The 14,357-nt window shown below is 37.7% G+C and overlaps 1 protein-coding gene across 3 annotated transcripts in view; it reads left to right on the top strand.

The window, feature by feature from the left end:
* ZNF385B (zinc finger protein 385B) overlaps positions 1-14,357 on the top strand; it is a 150,795-nt gene that overhangs the window by 36,200 nt on the left and 100,238 nt on the right. The window contains exon 1 of one of the 3 annotated variants that reach the window (XM_031058955.1): positions 4,522-4,715. The exons of 1 other annotated variant lie outside the window; for it this stretch is intronic. The gene's annotated coding sequence lies outside the window, so the exon portion shown is untranslated. Of the gene's footprint in view, positions 1-4,521; positions 4,716-14,357 lie in introns of those variants that run through there. One more of the 3 variants, XM_031058946.1, reaches the window with a different exon arrangement.

The following is a 14,357-nucleotide window of genomic DNA, read 5'->3' as shown; positions in this document are numbered from 1 at the left end:
TGGGAGCCGGGCGGCTCGGTACCCACGCGATGGCGCTGCAGCCCGGGCCATGCCGAGCCGCGCGTTCAGCATCCCGGCGCTGCCCCGGGCGATAACTGCGAGGATGACTGCGGGCTGCTCCTAGCGCCGGCCGGGGATGCCGAGCACGGCTGCCTCGTGTTCCTCCCGCTTCTTCCTCGGAGGTGACACCGGTTTTGCGCCACGAATTCTCATTGCTTCCTCCATGGGGTGGTATCTCCTGGTGAGTCTCCTGGTTCTCTCTCCTTTCCCCCATGGTAACATGGGAACGGTTGGTGTAGTTTTAAGGAAGTGTACTAAAAATGCCTGTCGAAGTCCAGATTTTACAGATCTCTGGAAACGTGTAAGGAAGTTTCATTTTTTTACAGAAGGTGTCCAGATTTAAAAGTGGGCAAAGGAAAACCCCTTTTCCCTGGGTCCTAGGCTGTTTTAAAGAGCACATGTGCTTCAGGGCACTCATTGATGTCCATGTGATCTTTCTGCAGGTTTGGCTGGAGGTGTGATTGGGATGTCAGGATTCAGTGTGTCCTGGCAGCAGCTCTGCCTTCTTGTTCTTGAAATCTCTGACCTTGTGAGACAGCTTTGGAAATGCTGTAGGACCCTGTACCATGACTCTTTGTAGGGAACAGTGCTATGAGTTGTTGTGTTAACGCTGCAATACTGAGGAAATAATCACAGGTTGGTTTCCTGAGGTGTTACAAACACACAGTTTTGTGGTCTGGCTCACAGCAATGACAGCCAGGGATTTGTTAATACAGCAAAATAAATATGTAAATTACTAGACTTCTGTTGTGTTTGTGACTTAAATCCGGTCACAAAAAGGGCCTAGTAGTGGTAGTACAAAGGAGAAGGTAAAACAGCAGTTTTAGGCATGGGAGAAGAACGAGGGAGTTTGGACAAGGCAGGGCTTCTTCCACTTTTGGCAACAGAGATTAGAGCTTCATCTCTTTGTGCAGTTCCGTATAAATGCTTAAGTCTAGTCAACCTATCAAGTTAATGGAGGCAGGGAGGCTTACAATTCAAGAGCTCAGATTATTCTTGATAGGATCCATGGACTGTATAGCTAACTTGCACATTAGTTGTCAAAAAAAATAGACATAGAAAGTGTGAATAGTATCTTCAGCCAAAAAATTTAACAGACTATTGATAGACTTTGAGAAATTATACTGAAAACATTCCAGATAGCCTTAGATCAGACCCATGATGGTTGGATACAACAGAATGAATCTGCAGTGCACTGCTGTCATTTCAGGGGAGTTTTTCCTTGGTTTTTGCCAGAAGAATCTAAGCCTAAATGCAGGTTTTTGTATGTATGTTCTAATGTTTATATGGGCCAAGACTGGCTTTCTGACAGGTACCTTAGTTGTCATTTGAGACTGCTTTGTGCCAACATAATAGAGTACAGAACTTTTGCATACTGTAATCCTCTTGATCTAGGTCCTCAATTCCTTCTCAATGTTTATCTTTCATTATCTAAAAAAAGACAAGGATAATCTGATTTTTATTGCAAAAGATCTTCATGAATTATTCTAGCAAGTACTCAGAGGAATGCAAAGCAGGAACTAGAAGTATCTTTAAAAAGTTTGTGACCTGAGTCCTATTAAATGCATGCATGCATAGCTATAGAATTAGTACACAAGTCTGTAGAGAGCCCTGTGAGCTTACTCTTTTGTGGTGTTGGGGCAAAACCTGTTTTGGACTAGTAGAAGGTGACCACTTGTTCTGCCTTCCATGTCAGCTGCCTACAGCCCAACCTTTTAGAAAGCAGTTTCAGGAAAGCTGCTTCTGTGGGGCCACAAAGTAGAGCAACTCCTTTGGTTTTCCTCTCTCTGCCCTCTTGAGAGAGGGAGGTTGCTCCATGCTTTGCTGTCCTACTCTAGGTAAAATGTAAGTTGTTATTTGTAAAAAATTATATTCTCACTAAAATGCAAAACTGTGTCCAATATAATAGAAATAATAACAGAAAGAATTACATGTCCATAATGAAATCTGGCTTAGTGAGCTGTTGAGAAACTGTTAGTATTTCACTTCTTGCTATGGGCTCTGTTGGTTTTTTTATTATTCAGTGGTCTCTTGAACAAGATCACATTTGGTAGATGGTACTACATTCTTTGCATCACTTGAGTCTCTTCCACCATTTAGGAGATAGGTAATGGTACGTAACATTTTTCTTACAGAATGCAATGTATTTAGTATAAGCAATTGCTGTTTTTTCTTTCACAGAAGTCATCACAGAAACATAGAATATGCTGAATTTGAAGGGACCCATCGTGATTATGATTAGCTGCTTTGAAATGAGGCAGATTTATTGTATTCTTTTTGGGCACTTAGTACTCCTCACAAAATGTTGATGGTGAGAGTTAATATCAAGGCCCAGAACTGACATTAAAGTGACATTAAAATAAAAAAAAATTGTCAATGACTACACACTATATTCATAATATAGTTCTTTGAGTAATTGCACTGTGGAAGTACTGGTCAAATTAATAAAAAGTATTAAGTAGATTATACGTGCGCTCACTGGTAGTCTTCGGGAAAAACATGGGAAAATCTTTATTTTATTGAGGTTGGTTTTTTTAAAGTAATTGATAAGTTAATCAGAAAAAAGCATTCAAAAATTTTCCTACTTCCCTAGTGGCAAATTGAAAACCATAACTCTTTTGAAGTAGGTAAGAGTTATCAGACCAATTTTTCATTTCCAGACTACATTCTCTTGGAGGGGGGAACACATGAATGACATTAAGCAATAAAAATAAGGTATGTACGTATTATGAAAAAAATGGGGGGAACACATGAATGACATTAAGCAAAAAAAATAAGGTATGTACGTATTATGGAAAAAATAGTTTATAGGCAGTGGTCCTTTGGGTGGAATGTGGAAGGATTTCAAAGTAAGATTGGGCAGTACATTCGGGACCCTTTGCCACTACTTTGCATAGGTGTATTCTGGTAGCAAAATGCCTTCCTGGACAGTTTAACCTCTCTTCAAGGGCAGTTATACTGTGGTAAAAAGCAGCATTTAAGACATCAGAAAATCAGATGTTTTAGAGTCTAGGACCAAAAATACAACTGCTCACCAGCCATGGTTTCAAGCTGAGAATGGCTGCAGGAGTGGTGGTGACACAACTTCTGCTTCAGTTGGGAGCATATCCTTTGTCATTTAACCACTTCAGGCATGGCCTGGAGAGTGTCTTAAATAAGGTGAGTTGATGTTGCTGCAAGAATTTCTTCACTGTCTCACTGAAGGATGTGATCCACAGTTTAGAGGTGTAGACAGCTGAGATGAAAAGGGATCTATAAGTCAGACATTTTTATTCGCGTGCATTTCTAGCCATGATTTCTGTAGTAAAACTATTGGAAGAAACAAAATAATGAAGTCAGGTTTGTTTGTTATTTTTACCTTGTAAAGAGAAAACTGATATCTTCTCTGTATAGTAATTTTTCTCATCTGGGATCCAATCCTGTCAAAATTTCTCTGGTAGTTGTCTCATGACCAAACAGTGTATTTGGATACCTGTACAGGTAATAAATAAAAAACTCCTGTGTCCTTCAGTTTCTTCAAAGCCTAGTTGTGGTTACATCTGTCTTATGCTGTGTATCTCTGGGTGTGAGTATGCACAGCAACACATGCTCTCTTACCTTTCTGGGGAAAGAAAACCTATGAAGTACCTGGAAAGATAAAAAAGATGTACATGGTGAGAAGTCCATGTGGGAGTAGGACTAGCATGAATTTAATAAGCCATGAAGGTTTTTCATAGTAAGTAATTTAAAATTAATGTTGTTTTGAAAGAATGAAGGCATTGGTCATGCAATTTCATGCTTTTAATGATATTTTTATTTTGGTAAAAATATTTAATCTGCTAGGCTGTGCAGGGCTTTGTTGGGTCTGCATTCTAAATGTTTTCACCCAAATATTTATTATACTTTTTAATGGATATCTTGGTTTTTAATATTTAATAGACTTCATTTGTTACATGTTAAAAAATACTTATTTCATTTGCATAATTTTGAATTAATCTTATTTAGAAAAGCTTTAAGGAATCATTAATTTTTATTGCTGGATTTTTTCCCCCCCCCTCCCCCCCCAATAATGAACCTCATCACAATACAGACTGCTGCTCATTCTCCTCTGTCTCGTGTTCGTTGTAGAAAAGACAGAGCTATTTTTAACATTTACACAGTCTAGGTAGATGATTCCTCGTTCTGTGTGGTTTGGAGCTGAAGCTGTAGAGCCTTTCATAATCATATCCTTTTATTTTTTTATGGTTTGCTTGAATTTGATCTCTGTAGCTGATTCCATGCATTGATAATGAAGGCTTGGGTTGCCTGATTCTCAGCATAAATTCACGCAGACTTCTAGTTTGACAGGGCTCTGTGTTTCGGTAGGCATGAAGATACAGAACTGAAATTGCTTTGCTTTCTTTACAAATGACTCAGAGTGTGCTTGTCCTTCCCTAAAATGTTGCCAGCGTGTGAAGGATTTTCAATGAGCAATGCAATAAGCCGGCATCTGGGAAGGTTGGAGGCTGCTCTGGTATAGCAGTGAACTGTCACACAGATAGCAGGGCTGGAGCCAACGCTCTGTAGCACCGTAGATCATATTGGTCACACACTGGAAGTTTTGTTTATGTAACTTGGTTGCTGTTTAACCTGCTTAAATAGTATTGCCATAATGTGGAGTGGGCTTCCCAGTAGAGGTGAGTCTGATTTTTATTATTAAACTTCACTGAATTGCTTTGTGCTACGACATTGAGTGGATGCTTACATGTTTGGCATTATTTCTGTGTGCACTGCATTTCTGTTTTAGTTATTCCAGTGGAAAGGATAATAAAAAAGGCAAGGCATATAATGCATCTTTTTCTTCTCTTCTTATTTCAGTATTAAAAGTAACTAAATATGTGGCAAGCTCCCTTTCCTTGCTTGCTGTTTGCAGAGGGCATCTTTCCAGTAGGTGACTTCCTATGCATTTTAAATGTTTTTTGAATGTCAGTGATGCTGCGTTATTGTTGTAGAAAGAAGCTTATTAGCAGTGTGAATAAATACCTCTTACCAGAGCTTGCTTTCTGGCTTGTTAAATCTCAAAGTATGGTTACAATGGTGTGTGAAACACAAGAGCTGTCGGTTTCTCCAGATAAACTAAAAAAGTAAAGAATGAAATATATTGTATACTGGATTTGACATATTAGATATGTCTGTCATTGTTAATATTAAAAGTTATGATCTGTCATGCCCAGAACAGCTTCCAGTAATTCTTTTGCACCAACAGCTTTCTTTGAGAAGGGTATAAAATTACTGTTGCTCTCCCTAACCAGTTAAATTTGAGATTTAGTGCACCAAGTTTTATTTAAGGGAACAGATAGTGTGCTAAAGGTAGCCTGTGAAGTTCTAGTAGCAAATCTTCAAGCTTGAAAGCATTATCGTAAACTAAACAGACTTTGTACTTGTGTGTTTAAAAAAGGGGGTTTTATTGAGAATTTCACCCATACCAGAACAAAAAAAGAAATTAGTTCAGCTGAGTTGCTTATTAAGCACTGCTGTTATGTGAATATTGAGTTGGTGAGGTGAGACCTCATATGATGATATTTGTGTATGCTGATAGTATTTTTTTTAATAAAACAAGGAAACGTGTTGAAAAATATTTATTAATTTTTTTCTTCCTTGCTATAGAAATGTCTGTGCTTACTATGTAAAGACTGCTGTGTTTTTTTTTCTTCTGAGGAACTAGGACAGCTCATGCTTTTTCCTGCTAAATATATTTATGAGGCAGCTGTTTTATAGCTTTCAGCTCCAAAGTTATAGATAAGTGTGTATTTGTTTGACAGAAGATTCGAGAATTTCCATTTACTGCCAGTACATGTAAAGCTTGGCTAAGCAGACTGCATCAGGAGCACACACACCATTTGTATTAGCCAATCTGTCTTTGCAAGTCCCAGGGCCACTATCTTGCTAGAAGCCACTGTGTGCTTTTGAAAGCATGAAATTAGTTTTATACTGAGCACATAGTTTCTCATTTAGCAGTTCTTTTTATGGTAATGGTCAATTTATGGTTCAGTGCCAGAATTTTGGAGTTCTGTCAAAGCTGATAGCTTCTGCTAAGGTGTTCTTTGGAGATAAAGACAAACAAACAAAATCCAAAAAAACACCCCCCAACAAAAATGCAGTTTGTGGTGGGGATCCTAGGGAGATGCAAATAAAAGAAAGTTCTCCCTTATCACCTAACTCTTGACATTGCTGATAGCATTTTGGACTTCTTTGGTTGTAGTATTTCAGAAAACATTTGTCATTCATTACATGAAATAAATAAATTAATTGTCACCTTTTTATACTTCATAGGTTTTTTTGTTTGTGCTTTTTTTCCCCATGACGTGTAAGATTGCTGTCTCTCAATGCTAATTTTCTCTATGTGCTTATTTAATGATTTAAGATCAAAATGCATTTGAAAAATGTATATGAAGCACCCTAAACATCCAGGATGATTTTTAGATAGCAGCTTTAGAATACCTTACAAGCTTTTCCCTTTCTTTCAGAATCTATAGAAGTCAAAATAAGTTGTTATTAAAATCTTTGTAAAACCTTTTTAATACATATAATTCATAAGTTGATGAACCAACTTATTTTTAACCTGGGTCTTGTTCTTGGCAGGTTTTTGTTGTTTTTCTAACTCTGCCAGATTTGTGACACTTCCTCAGTAGAAGCTATGTTAACATTATGCACTTCACTTGGGTTATTCTCTCTAGCCTACATTATTCTGTCTTGTATATAGGCAATTTAAAATTGCATTGTTTTAAATCTAGGTCTTCACAATTCTGACTTGATCCTGAAATAAGCATTTTTTAATGATGCAATATTTGCTTCTTTACTCAGCTGTCTGCGAGGAGCAAATTTTGATGTTGCTTTTTTTGGTGCAAGATTTCATTGGCTCTAGAGGTGGTAGAGTGTCTCTTCCAAGTGCTGAGGAGAGATCCTGTTCCACCTACTCCTGGGATAAGAAAAAGCTGGAGGTCATAGTTCCCAGAAGTTAAGAAGTAAATGTAAGCTGGTACACCCAGCTGCTGGTGTTTTTACTTACATCATGGAGGAGAAGCAGTAGAAGCTATGGCGAAGTGTCACAGGCACTTGGAAAGCACAGCAGTCCCACTGCAGCAAAGCTCCCTTTTCAAAACCATGTTTGGATGCTTCTGTAGTCATGCAAGAAATGCATACTGGCAGCTTAAACATATATTGTTGTCATTTTAGGACCTTTGAGTAAATTTGCTTGCTACTCTTCAGTGTGTGTTTAAAGGCTACCAGGCAGAAAATATTATGAACATTTGGAAACAATGTGTGTGACATGTTGATACCATGGCATTTAAAAATTGTTTTATTTCTCTAAGTGCTTGAGCTAGAATGCCTTTCTTTGTCCTTTTATTTTTTGGTAATTCTTTGTATCGTTATTAATATAAGCTTGCCAAATTTCAATCTGGTTGATTCTTTGAAGATGGCTTTTGCAAGGTCCTTTTAGCCTTAAAGATTGCATCTTCTCCAATGTCTTTACTGCTGCATGTTTCCCCTCCTACCATTTCATATTGGTGGTTCAAATGAGAGGCAAGATTTGGTGTGTTGTGCTGGACAAAACTACTGCACTTCTGGTGTGGGGCTTTATGGCTTCTGTGTCCATTCCCTAGCTATTTCTGTATCAGATTGTCAGTTATCACATGGCACTGTAATTTTAATTTCTTCTCCTTTGGAAGACATTAGTGTTAAAGTATGGTGATCTTCTGCATTTTGGGAGTTTTCAGGGAGTAGCGGCTTCTTGACTGCCAAGATTACAAGGAGATTTTGAAGACGAGGACATGAAGTTAAAAGGAAAAGAAATTATTGGGGAAGTGGTATGTTGTGGGTAAATCCATGTTAGTCACTTGACTCAGGGATCCAAGTCTAGCTAAGCTCTCAGTGGAAATTTTGAAATTTGCTTTTTTTTAGTGGAGGTCACTGATGAATCTTGCCAGAGGAGCTGAGTGCACTGAGAACTGTAGTTCACTGTAGCAGCCCTGTTGAAGCTTTACTACTGAAGCTCAAGTTTATATGTTTTTTTCTGTCTATAGGTTAAAGAGCCAGAGATGTTCTGGAGGTCTCACCCAGAATGTTCAGCCAAGAAATTCTCTTTTTTTCTAATGTGCTTTGTTCTGTTGGATTTTGAGCAGTGCTCATAACATGACTCTGAAGGGAAAATAAACTGAGTAACTTCCCTCTTTCACATATGCTTTTTTGTTCCTGTAAGGATGTTTTTTTAAATTATTTTTAAGTTGGAAGTGAGGAAAGCTGGGTGTGTTTTGATCTCCAGAGGTGTAAGGAGTGTGCTTTTGTATTGATACCAGCAGTCAGGGCAGATGAAAGGCGAAATTCCTTAGCCTTGGGTAGGTTCAAGACCTACACTGAAGTGTTTGTGTCTCTGACTGAGCAGTGCAGATATTGGGAGGAGATGGGAAAGTCTTTTTAGTACTCTGTGAATAGAGGAATACAGCTTCCTGAAGGCTTGAGGCTTTAAAATTCATATAGTGTGCTACAGGAGCTACTTGAGGGAAGGGATATGACTGAAAACTCAATGGACAAAATCTTCCCTTTAAGCAACTTGTGAAACTTTCAGACTTTGGGCAATATTTTGTGTTATGATGCATTTGGTAATACCACTTGTTAGTGTATGGGTTGCTCTGGATGGGGGTAGGAGATATGTGTTCAGATCACCTCTGTTCAGGTGATGAAAGGATGTTTCCATGTCAAGGGACTTCTGAGGTTACTGTGGTGTGTTCTGTTTTGGATTTTTTTGCTTGGTTTTACTAGCTGTTCACATTGGTATTGTTTATATTTTTACTGAGCTAGAAAAATATAAGCAGTACCAATGTGAATAGCTAGCAAAACCAAGAAAAAAATTCCAAAATTGAATATACCACAGCTATAAGGTCTCTGGTATGTGAGTTTTCCTTTTGCTTGTTTCAAGCATTCTGTAATGGCAGAAGTTGAAACACAGTGCCTGGATTTGGAACTTCCACCTGGGGGTCTCTATTTTCCTCAGGATACTTCATAGTAGGGGTAGAGAGATGAAGGGGAGGTAAGAAATCAGTGTAGGAAGTTCTTAAAATTGTCTGTTTTTCTGCTCAAGCTGGATTCAGAATCTTCACACATGTGCATCTCCTCTGGCTCATCCTTGAGTGTTTGCAATGATTACATCCTGAAATGTTTTTGTGACTGGGCATTTAAATATCATCAGAAATTGAGGTGCTTTTTTTATCAGGTGATCAAACTTAGGTGGAGCATGGAGAAAATAAAGAGGTGAGGAAGATTCAGAGGCTTTAGAGTGGCACATCTGGATAAAGAGTCACAGAAATCACTTCATCAAGGAAAAACAGACTAGTTGGAAAGGACAGAAGATTGTTGTTAGGAATTGTAATTCATGTATTGTGGCCAGGTTTGTTAGTTGTACCATTTGAGCTTGATGCATCTCTAGTAAGGTTCTGAATAGTAAAAATCAATCTATTAAGTAATCATTGTAGTAACCTCTTTTTAATGAAACAAAAACAGCACTTAGCTCCTGTGTACCCCGGTTACTTCTGAAAATAAGATTTAAGTTTCTCAGTCACTTTGGCTGCTGAGTTAAGGATGAGACTTTGAGAAAAGCCAAAGCTGAAACACCAGGAGGGTATTGACTGGGGAGTAAATCTTTATGAAAACAGCCTCAGGTTTTGAGTATTTTAAACATGGTTATACAGAGTGGAAACTGGTATAGTTGCAGGTTTGGTTTGTTCTTGGTAGCTATTGACAGAAACAAGGACAAATCTGGCAGAAACAAATAAGAATATTGTTGTCCTTTTATTTTAACAGTTGCAAACATTTACTCATTTTAATACTTCACCCTATCTAATAAGTATTTCTCCTTCAAGGGAAAATTGTCTTTTCTTTCAATCTTCCTCCAAACAAACAAGGCAACTTTGTTTCAAAGATTTTCAGACTACCTTTGCAGAAAAAATATTTGAGTTGATATTGTTCAGTTAAGTGAATATTATACTTCTACTCTGGTTATTAATTATTGCATGGTATCTATGCTTAATGGGTTTATTTTTTTGCTTAAATTCTTGGTGGGTGATGGAATGCCGGGCACAATGCTTTGCCTTAGACTAAATTCAGTTGGTTTAGGGACTTTTACATTTTTGCTTCAAAAATACTTGTTATGATTATCCAGACTTGAAATCAGTGAATTAATTGGGCAGATAAAGCTATCTGTATTTTTAAAGTATTTCTACTTTACACTGCTTTTCTCATTTGGAAGCTTGGCGTTGCATTGATAGATGGCACACTACCCTGACTGCTTCAAGTCGTCCCTATGCAAGGTTGATGCAATGCATCAAAGCTGTTTTAACTGCTTTAAATAACTCAGATAAGAATCCTAATCTCAGGAATTGACATTCATTAATTGAATGTCTGCAGAGTGGAGAGCAGGGCTGTGTTGTTTCTTCTGGTTGCACATTAGCAGTCTGTGAGTCTCATCCATCCCGTGCCCGGGGTGATCATTCCCACACGACCGCCGTGTGCTGGGCACAGGGGAGCTGCTCGGGCCCCTCTCAAGGAGCACCTGCCATGCCCATTCAACACTGACCCCTCTGTGGCAAAAGCAAACTGCTGGAACAACACTAGGAGTTTGGAAATGGAGTCTGGATGAAAAATGGCAATTTTATTCTGTCTTGAGTGGTCAAGTACATGCAGCTAGAAATTACATATCCTAAAATATGTCAAAATAGCAGCTTTTAGTAGGCAGCTGAGTGATGATAAACGGCAAGAAACTGCCATGCTGTTGTGCTACCTGGCCTGAAATTGAAATCCCTTTACTCAGTATATTATTGTCTAGGCCATCTATTGCATGAACGTGTTGTTTTCTGCCTACTTTTAATAGAGTTCTTGGGTCAGGAGAAATTGTTATGCAAAGTCAAGGTTTCAAGGGTTGCACAGTTGTTAGAACAGCCAGTAACAGTGCAGACACACAGAGGAGGAGCCTTTGAGGAACCATAATCACTTAGAAACTCTTTTTTCGCCTTTCTTCTTTTCCCTTTGATGTTGTTGCTGAATGCTAGTGGAACATGATGGTATTGCTGTGGTGTGGAGTAATCAGCTGTCAGCACAAAGAGAAGTCTGAAGGGACATCTACCAATTAACTGAAAATAATGAGAAAGTTATTATTCCTACACTAATCAAAGTTAACTTGTTTCCAAGAAATTTGGAAGTCAATGCATTTCTAAGCCATGTATGGTCTAGTATGATAGTTGTGGTACAAGCAAAGTCAGAATCAGGGCATCCACTGGGGCTCACAGACTCTGAGGACTGAAGGAATAACCAAGCCTTATCTCTTCCACAATACTGGACAAAATAGTCTCTAGCATTAATTCCTTTAGGAGAAGAGATTGCTTTCCCAAATATGCAAGTGTTTGCTGTTAAGTTCAATAAATCTGCAATTGAACTAGAACACAATATTTAGAGACGCATTCAAGTTCAATTTAAGGACTTCAGGATGTAATGAATTTACTTGTTAGGCTGTTGAATTGTCTAAATAAACCTTTGCCCTTGCAGTTAAGAACTGCATCTTACTGCCAATTGAAATTTTCTGATTATGTGCTAGGAGGTCCCTTTTCCTCTCTACTATTAAAGAACCTCCATGATTAGGGACATTCTCCTAATAAAATGGCAAGGAATCTTGATTTCAAGTTTGACACTGTATTAAGGATGCAATTACAAGCAGGGATTGTGTAACATTTGAAAAGGTTAATATTACTTTTTTAATAACATGGTTTTACATCCGTGGCCTCAGTGACTCGCTGATGAATCAGAATGACAACTTTGCCTCCACAGTCGTGGACTGTTGGGTCCTGGTTTAAAGTCTGCACGACATACTTGTAGCTGGAACAAATATTCTTTCAAGCAGGAGTGAGTTCATAAAGCTCTCTTTCTTTGCATCAAGTTAGAAGCATGATACTGATACTTCTCCAGATTTTCTGGACTTCTGTTGTCTTTTCCTGTCCTCTAGTTATTTTTGACTGGCAAGATCAAGCTTTTCTCTATGAAAAGAGAGTGAAAGGAGAGTAATTATCCAGTTCAAATTCCTTGCTTATGGTATGGACTGCATGTTTTGCTCCTTTTAAGAGGTTGGACTCCGTTCTTAATGCTGTATTTTAAATACTGAAAGGCAGCTATGTAGCAACTCTGTGTCCACTGCTTGGTACCATCTGAGATGTATGGTGAACTTTTATCACTCAAAGTTATTTTACCAATTCAAAAAGAAAAAATGCATAGTATTTTAGCGTAATATTGATGTAGGGTTTGTACTGGCATAACTTGATTTAATTTCCTGTACGTGATGTGTGCTTATCATGTTGCCTAATTTTCTTGGTAGCAGTTTCAAAAGCTTTCATTGATCTAAAGCATACCTTCAGTGAAGACAGAAAGTGGAGAATAGAGAATCTAATCAGCTTGTAAAGACACTGTGTAGATGATTTACCTAACAGATGTTTCCTTACAGTTTTACTTAGGTTTTGGGACAAGAATGTCAGTAATCTGACCATGTAAATAATTTTGTCGAGTTTTTATGTTTTTTGAGTACATTAGTACTGACAATCATGCTTTTAGCCACTGTCTTTTTCTCACTTCATTGTATTGTTTAGAGACAATATCATCCAGAGTTATGTTCAGATTATTATCCTTGGAATGTCTTTACCTCCTTTGGAGCATGTCCCCAGCAGCTACATCCATCTATCCACAAAGACTTCTTTCTTTATTTTGTGGGAAGAGTGGGAACGTAGCATAAGCATACTAATTTATTTGGACAACCAGTTCCTGCCTGTTTTACCCTTTTACTTGAGTTTAAATGCTTACAGTTAGGTTGTACAAAACTGTCTTGAGAACATGTACTGTTAACAGGTTTGCTCCTAAGCCTGTGACTATAATACTAATACTAATCTTTCTAGTACTTTGCAAGCTGGTGTTCAGTATTTCTGATTCCAGAGAGTATGCTGCCAGAATATGGAGTTTTTTTCTTCATACTAAACTTTCTCACACAGAAATGGGAATGAAAAGGCTCTATAAATTTAAGTATTGCTTGGAATTTATTTCTGCAGTTTACTTGAAACTTGACCTTTATCCTAAGCTCTTCTCACTTCTGGGTGCACTTCTGGGTATGTGTACCTGTATTCAAGATTGAGAGAGCTGCCCATGAATAAATCCAAAAATAACATGGTTTGAATTAAAGAAGAACATTATTTTGTAGCAGTATCTAAAGTGAAAATGCTCAAGCTAACACAGAAGTAGAATTCTCTTTTGCACATCACTGAATATCTGGCAAACTTGGTCACTCCTGAATTGCCTGCTTTTTCTCCTGCTGTGTAAGCTTCCCTCTACTTTCCCCTTCTGAAGTCAAGGAGTTACCTCAGGTTAGTTACTTTTTTTTTTTACCTGAAACATCATCTTACACTTTTTTAGTTCAAATATTTCATAGTTGTGTGGTAGTATTTTCTCCCCTTCTCTTAGATTTTTCCTTTAGTTATCAGGGTTTGTAATTGATTTTTCTCTACAGTGAAGTAAAAATGTGGTGTACTTTCCTGTGGCTTACATTCCTTTAGCTGCAAAATTAACTACCATCTAACTTTGAAAGTTTGATTTTTATTTTTTTTTTCTTTGGTAAACAACTATTATTTTTATGAGCCTTTTTAATTGAAGTTGCTAGTAACTGCTGAGAAAAAATGTGTTGTGTTTTTTTTTTTAAGTAAAGCATTTATAGAAAGATGAAAATATTTTCCTTCCAACTTTTCACAAACTTGGTGAGCTTGGATTGGTTCTGCTAAAATGACAACATGTGGAAGTGTTTTTCCTCTTTCATCATGTCTCAGTGTATGTCTGAGGCTTCTGATCTTTGGCTTAAACTACTGTTAAATTTTCATTATAAATGTGCCACCTACTGGAGCAAAAGGCCCATCAGCAAATATTTATTAGTGTTATCTTGTCCCAGACACATTTGCATAGTAATGTCTTGCTAGATTCCTGTGCTTATGGTTGTCAAATCTACACTGCTTTTTGTCAGACTCACCATAGGGTATGAAAATGGTAATAAGAATTGGAGGGGATGTGGAGCATAAAGGTTTAATAACATGCCTTGGAAAAAAAAAAATAATTGATATGCTGAATTATAATGAAAAATACCTGCCTGAAACTAATGTCCAGTAAGGGAATCTTAAATTCATAGGTACTCTTAAGTCTTGATTTCATGATGTAAAAAAAAGCCAAAAAACAAAACAAATAAACCAAAACCCAACCACTTATTTGTT

This window comes from Geospiza fortis, unplaced genomic scaffold (assembly GCF_000277835.1).
Source record: "Geospiza fortis unplaced genomic scaffold, GeoFor_1.0 scaffold112, whole genome shotgun sequence".
NCBI lineage: Eukaryota > Metazoa > Chordata > Aves > Passeriformes > Thraupidae > Geospiza > Geospiza fortis.
The sequence above is the reverse complement of the archived record's forward strand: the minus strand, read 5'-3'. Positions and strand labels throughout refer to the sequence as shown.